Genomic DNA, 7,924 nt, shown 5'->3' on the forward strand with positions numbered 1-7,924 from the left:
ACCCGGCGGCCGGGGTCGCGCGGGGTTTCCCTGGGCAGTTGCCGGGCGTCGCGCGTGCGGCTGGCCGCTCGCACAGTGCCATCTTGGCCCGCGGCTCCGGGCCGTCCTGGGAGTGGCCGCGAGCCAACTTTCTGGGGAGTTGGTGGCCCGGAATCTCTCCCTGGGATTTCTGGAGTTCCCTGGAGGCTCCAACGCCAGAATCGCGCCTCTGGCATCCTGGGGAGCCCGCGGGCGAGGGCCTGGCTTTCTCCGGGTAACCTGCTTAGTGGGGCCGGGCTTGGGGGCAGCTCCTGACCGCCAAGCGCCCTCCGGCCCAGCGGGCCTGGTTCCCTTCCCTCCTCCGCCCGTTAGCGCCGCGTGTCCTTGGATCAATGACTTAGGCTCTCTAGATAACAGATAACTTCCTCAGTTTCCTCTGCAATAAAAGCGAGGAGCTGGGAAGCCCACCAACCTCGCATGTAAAATACTCACTGAAAGCCAGTTGCGTTGGCCTGCGGCGGCATTAAAACACTGCAATGCCTGGCTGACTGGACCCGGGGTCCAGAATTAATTTGAAGATAAGGTGGAGGATTTGCGGTGCCAAGGCCTCGGGCAGTTCCCAGCCTTTTTTTGCAAACCTCATGTATGTTTTATGGAGCAAAGGAATGGCTTGGCTTTTTTTTTTTTTTTTTTTTTTTTTAAAAAANAAAATCTCAGTTGTAGGACAACCACTGAGATGTTTGTTCCTTGTGACCCACTGCTATCAAAAGGGAGAAGGCCAATGGGGGTAGGATGTGGTGGGAGTGTTTGTGATCCTACTTCTGACTCACCCAGAGATCTAGCCAAATTCTCTCCCCACTCTGAGCCTCAGTTTCCCACTGGTATATAATGGGAAGGAGGAGAGTTTGAACTAGATGCCCCTAATGTTGGCTAACATTGCTGATTCTAAATAAGGCCCCCATCTGCCCTAGAGGTGAGGGGAGTATGTGGCTTCCTTTCCTGAAGCAACCCAACTCAAAGTAAATTGAAGTTGGAAGAGTGCTTTGGGCAGCAGGTGGAGGTTGATAGGAACCAGGTGTGACCTGGGACCCAGAGTTCAGTACATTTGAGGTACAAAGCTCCCCTGGCCTGGCTCTACCCTTTCACCTCTAGCCTCACCCAGCCAGAGACATAAATGCTTTACCTTGCCTCAGGCCACCCAAGGAGGGTCCTGGCTGTGGCAACACCTGCCCCCAGCAAAGGGATCTAAGGCAGAGCCTCCATTGGTTCTGGCACCTCAGGAGGATGTGGTTGGGGAAGGCAGTGGTTTCTCCTGGCTCCTGTCCAATTTCACAAAGTGGGGGCTGGCTCCAATGTGGGTCAGGGCTATTCTTGGAGACTTGATTCCTCAACACCTCCTCCATGCCAAGCGGGGTGCCGGACTCTTCCGGGGCAGAGCTGGAGAGGCTGCTAGGCCCTGCCCTCTGGCTGTTCCATTGTCCTGCGATTTTCATTTTCAAATTCTTTGGCACTAAGACTTTTAAAAGACCTGTACTGGCTTCTGCTTGGGTCAGGGCTGCAGAGGGAAAGGATGGGCGGACTCCCAGCACAGATGCATGTCTTCTGGACAAACTTGGAAGGATGCAGGGGAGCTTTCTAAGCACTGGGTGTTGGGGGCACCCTCAGTTTCTTGAGAGAACTCATGAAGGAAAGCCCTTTTCCTTAGTCTCCTGCCCCATCCTTCCTTTCCCCTCTTCCCCAGCTCACTTAGGTCTCAAGAGGGAGGGACTGAAACATGAAATGGATGGTCACAAACTGTGCAGAGAGCCTCATTCAAAAGGGAAAGAAAGCAGATAGAGAACTTGAGTCCAGGCTCTTGTCTGCTCCTGCCTCCCATCCTGGGACTGATTCTATAGCCCCCTCTCTCCCAACCCCCTTGGACACTGCCAGAACATTGCCCAGCCAACCTCTACCTGGAAACCTCCCTAGTCCTGGGGCCAGACCAGCCTGGACCTCTTCACCCCTGGTGGCCTGTCACTTTTCCTTTCAGTACCATTTGGAAAAAGAACCTGTGGGCATTATGGCCAACAGACAGATATGGGTTACTCTTGGGCTGTGTGGCCTTGGACAAATCACTTCATCTCTCTGAGCTCTGGTTTCCTTAGCCGTAAAAGGGGATAATAAGGTATCATGGGAGCCTAAAGATATCTGCATAAAGAATTCAGTACAACACCAGGCACATATCAACAACAGCTACAGTGCTACCATATGGCCACAGCAGGACACATGAGCAGACTGAGGCTCAGAGAGGGCAGGACTTCCCAAGATCCCATAGTGGCATGAGCTCAACTGGGGAACTCCTCCTTGATCACATTAGAGTTCCTCTATTGTTCTCTTGTCTCATCTATGAGAATCTTGTTTTCCTACCACTTTAAGGAAAGGACAGTAGATCTGTGGGTTGTTTTTTTTTTTCTCTCCTAACCTAGTCTACTGAAAAAATACTTATTGAACTGAATCAGTGGTTTCAATTCCGGAAGCAAAATTAATCCTTTCCCTCCTCCTCCGGCGCAGAGATGGCTTTTGGAAACCCTGTGTCACTCCCTTTATTACAAACTCCTCGGCCCTCCTCCAGGCGCCTGGACCACTGCGGGATTACAAATGGAGCCTTCTGCCTCTAGGTCACTGATTCCGCTACCATCTGTCAGCACGGATTGATTGAGGAGACTGGCCTGCTCCGCAGATCAGTGACTTGTGCGAAGTGAGCCGGGGTGTCAGTGCCTTCAGCGGCAGGCGGATGGCCTTTCTCTCCCTCTCTGGCTCTCAGGAGCACGTGTACAGCCCTCACCTTTATCCTTCACTGGGTCCCAGCTCTCCTTCCTCTCTGGAGGTGCCTCCTGCTAACTCTAACACACCAAGAGGGAGGCCCGGAATGCCTGCTTGCCGTCCTCCAGGAGACAGCTTACAAAAGCCTCTGGTTAACAGAGTGAGGAACCCCCCACCGCAGCGTCCTGCAGGGCCTGTCTCAGGCCAGGCACAAACAGCAGGGGTGGCCAGATCCTTTGTGGACATGCCTTCCTTCCACACAGAGCACTAAGCTGTGTGCTAGGCCATAAGTCCCAGTGGAGGGAGGAGAGGGGCTCAGAATAAGTCCTTCTGGGGCAAGGGCAGGGCAGGCTCTAAGGCTAAGGGAATAGGGAAGGCTCGAAACAGAGGGCCAGGACATATCAACACACATGAGCATGGTTGTAGCCACCTGCTGTTCTCAGGAAGGCTGTGCCCAGCGCACGGATAGGGGAAGGGGAGATAAGGTTGCAGAGGTGGGTAGGTGGGTGGGGGATGCTACAGGGCCTTGACATGAATTTGTTTCACAGGGTCTCACAGTGACCTCAGCTTAGGAGGTCAACCCTGCCCTCACCGCAGCCCCCTAGGATCAAAGTTGTGGCTCCCTCCTCAGCTCCCACTGGTCACATGGGGCTGTTTGGGGTTGTATCCATCTCTTCCACGGTCCTGTGAGTATCTGCAGGGCAGAGAAATCCTATGCAGGGCAGGGCACCATTAGGAATCATGATACAGCCCAGGGGGATCCAAACTTACTGGGAACACGCACTGTCGGTTTGCGACAACCTGATGAGGTTGGGTGGTATCGTTATCAGCCCTGCTGTTACAGAGAGGCACAGAGAATTTAACTTGTCCCAAGTCACGTAGCTTGGAAGAGGCCACGCTGGGATTTGAACCCAGGTCTTTAGAGGTTGCACTCTTAACCACCAAGCTTCCCAGCACTCAGTAAACACTGGAAGGATGGATGGATGCAGAGAGTTGGTGGGTCCCAAAGACTGCAGGCAGATCAGGAAAGAGATAGGACAGGGCCTGCAGCGTCAGCACCAGCCTTTCCCCACAAGTGATGTGTTCGAGCCCTAGAGACTGGGGAGCTTGTAGGTGATGGGCCCTGAGACCCCGCACCCAGGAGACCGTGGCCTGCCCAAGTGGCCACTGTTGAAGAAGGCGAGCAGAGAGAAAACACCAGAGGAGACACAGCTGGGCAGCTAGAGGCCCCCTACGGCCTGGCCACAGGGGAGATCACCCCTCAGCCCACTTGGCACTCCTGTCCCTAGTGGCTCAACTCAACCCCTGGCATGACAGCCTAGCACAGGTCACTCAACTAGGGGCCCAGCCTGGTCTCCCCCATGTATGTCCTTCAGCAAATCATCCAATGGCTGTGAGGCTCAATATCTTCATCTGGGTGGGAGGAGGGGCTGAGTGGTCTCCCTGCCTCCAGGGAGTCGGGTCCCTTACCTGGGCAACCCCAGTCATTCCTCCAAACACCTTATGAGGCAGGGATTGTCATCTTCATTGTACAGAGCAGGAAATGGATGCACAGAGATGCTAAGAGATTTGCCTGAGGTCACACAGCTAGTAAACAGAAGAGCTGGAATTTGAACTCAGTTTTCCAGCTCCAGGGCCCCCACTGAGTCGCTTCCAGCACTACAAAGAGTTCGAGATGAAATGGTCTAGCAACAGCAGAACACAAGCATGTTCTAAGCACTTCACCTGCATTAACTCGCTTTATCCTTACAACAGCCCTACGCTGTGGACGCTATTACCTTGTTTTACAGATGAGGAAGCTGAGGCACGTAGCAGATAGGAAGGGGCAGAGTTGGAATTGACACGGGCAGGTCCGGCCGCAGAGCCCCTGTATCGCCTTATCTCCTGGTAACAATAGGGAGGTTCTGTTCCGTTGGGATTATTTCTGCTTGAAAGCGCGAGACTTTTAGCCCCATCACTGCTGGGCTCCCCAGGAAGGCAGTGCCGCATGCCGAGGCGTGCTGGGAAAGGATTTTGTTCCATCCTGTTTTGTTGACATGCTCTTCATTTTAAGCCCGAAACCCAAGCTTGCTGCAGAGTTGAAACGGTGGAGAAAAATGCAGCCAAGATACCACCATTACTTCCTGAGCCTCCAGCGTTCCCTGTGCTCGGGGCTCTATGTGTGTCCTCACATTTAACCTTCACCACCCCGAAGAGCCCCCACTTCACAGCTGAGGAAACCGAAGCCCAGAGCTGCTAACAAGATGCCCAAAGCCACACAGCCGCTAAGTGGTAGATCGGGGACTTGAGAATCCTGGCTTTTCTGACCATGTGAGCTGTGCGTCTTGTTTGCTGGGCTTGGACAGAAGTGCTTCTGCTCATCTTCTGACACAGGCTGGTCCCTCCAAGTCATAACCTCGTGGCCACTGGGAAGGCACCAGGACAGAGGTGTGGGGATGCATGGCTAGATGCCACCTTCTGGGTTGGGGAAGCTGAGAAACGCGGACATCGATGCACCACCCCCATCCCACCCTGACTCCATCTCTCGCTCCAGTGATTTGGGAATGGCTGCCCGGCCACCAAGGTGATTGTCTTCTAGAAGCCGGTGCGTCACGTGAGGTTCCTTGTCTCTGCCCTGCATCTCCCTGCTGGCTCGCGAGGATAACTGACAAGGCACATGTGTGATTCCGGGGGAAAAAGAAAGCAGAGTTGATGGATTCTCCAGCTGCCACCCGGTCCTTCTGGCTGTAGCCTCTGTTCCCGGCCCACCCCACCCCTCCAGCAGACTTCGTTACAGTGACCCACAGCCAGCTTTGACCCTCCTGCCCCCGGCTCAGAAGTCTTCAAAGGGTCGCAAGTGGCTTCAGAATTCAAGTCGATTCCCATTCACCTGGAATGCAAAGCCCCTGTCTGGCCCCAGCTCACTCCTCCAAACTTCTCTCACACGTCGGAGTCTGCCTCTTTGCCAAACCAAACGAGTTGTGTTCCTGCCATGTGCTTGGCTTCTCCCTGAAGGAGGAAGCCCCGCCCTCTTCCCTAGAGACTGAAATTAAAACCTCTTTCAAGACTCACTCAAGTGCCACCACCTCCACGAAGCCTTACCTGAGTACTCATCATAAATTCATCCCACAAACTTCACTGAGCCCTTACCATATGCAGGCACCGAGTCCAAGGGCCCTTGTTGTCATGGGGCCATTAGGGAGAATAAGTCAACACATAAACAATTACTTGGTAAAGTTGTGGTACACACTAGTAAGAAAGCATGCCAGGTGCACAGAGGGTGTATAATGGGACTCTGGGTACTGGGGATCCAGGACATTCGAGTTGAGGCCTGAAAGATAGGAAGGGGCCATGTGATGAGGTTGGACACGAGCTCCAGGCAGCGGGCACAGCATGGGCAAAAGTCTTGAGGCAGGAGAGAGCAAGTCGTTTTTCAGGAAGGGAAAAGAGGCCAATATAATTTAAGCGAAATGAGAAAGCTGGAAAGGCAGCTGCAATCAGACAGTGAAGGCCACAGAAGGCATGGGGACTTTATCCCAAGGCAAAAAGGGGGAGCCATTGAAAGATTCTGAACAGAGCAAACGGTCAATATTCATTTGTAAATGACCCGGCCAGCTGCCCCTGCCTGAGCATCTTCTGAAAAACTCAGACTTCGCATCCAGCCACCCCCAAACCTCAGGACATCTGGTCAGTTGGGTGTGGAGTTTTCAAATCCTTCCTCCTGGACTGAGCTTAAGAGGGTAGGGCTGACTTCCGGTTCTCCCACATCATCCCAGCACTTACACCCGCTCCAAAAACATTTGTGGAACAAACTGACAGACAGGACAGGTCACTTACCAGCATTTCCCCTGGAAGGGGCCAGGCTGCCTGAGGGGCCTTCCACGTTCTCTGGAAATCACAAAATTCAAGGGTTTTAGTGAGGCCACTACTCAGGGAGCCCCTGAGGGCAGAGCCAGCATTCCACCGATGTCAGCCAGCATCCAGCATGACACGGCACAGGCAGCTGCCTGTGACCATCTCGCGAATGACCAGAAAGAGAACCAAAAGATCTCGACAGCCGTAAGGTGTTTTGAGCCCACAAACTACGTTTCACACAAGCAGTCTCACATAGGGTCCACCCTCTCAGGTGGGAATGGTTACTGCCCCCTTTTACAGATGAGGAAACGGAGGCCCAGGAAAGGAGCGGTCCCTGGCAAATCGTGCCAAAGCCAACACTAGAACCTGACAACGATCAGGCTACTTATGGCTCCATGGGGTTAAGAAAGCTCTCCAGAAATTTCTTTTAAAAATGTTTTAAAATGACATATTTCATCAGGATGTCTGTCACACCAGCAGTGGGAGCCAACACACCAAATCTCGCAGGCTGTTCCCGGTACACGTCAGATCCACACACTCAGCCCCAGGCCCTGAGGCTGGCAGCTTCGCCCAGAGCACGGGAGGAGCCTGAGTGATGAATCCTTGGCTCCCTGGGCTTGGTGCTGGCACACAGCAGGTGCTCAGTAAACTGACTGTTTGAGGGGAGTCTGAACTGATCTGAGGGGATAACTATTGAGAACATTCCTACAGCTCTCGTGTGGGCGCTGTGCTGAGTTACCTACGTGAAGTCAGGTCACCCTCACACAAGCCTATGAGGCGAGTCTGACCATCATCCCCATTTACAAGTACAGAAACTGAGGCTCCACGCAATAAATCATTAGCCTGCGATCACACAGCCAGTGAGGGACAGAGCCAGGATTTGAACCCACACAGAGCCCTCAAGTAACCCCATGCCCTGACTGAGCCAAGGTGAGCCGCAAAGTCCCAGGCAGAGGGAACAGCTACCATGCATTCCTCAAGGGCTGGGACCCTGTGGGGCGCCCCTCCCCCACACATCATGACCATCGTTCCCATCCCACTAGATCCTGTGTGGGCCAGCAGTGACAAGCTGGCCTGTAATCACCTTGTCACAGGTTTCACGTCTCCCTAGCCTCTCCCCCCTTGTGGTCTCTAGGCTCCCTTTACCTGTCCTGTCTCGTATGGACTCCTGACATTATGATCTGCCCTGGCCCCTTTTTGGTAGGAGGTGTGATGTGAAAAAGAAAGGGGAAGCAGAAAACAATGCAACTTTGGGCAAGCTCCCTAAGCTCCTGGAGCCTCAGCGTTTTCATCTGCAGAACGGGGACAT

Source organism: Ailuropoda melanoleuca, chromosome 15, assembly GCF_002007445.2.
Source record: "Ailuropoda melanoleuca isolate Jingjing chromosome 15, ASM200744v2, whole genome shotgun sequence".
NCBI lineage: Eukaryota > Metazoa > Chordata > Mammalia > Carnivora > Ursidae > Ailuropoda > Ailuropoda melanoleuca.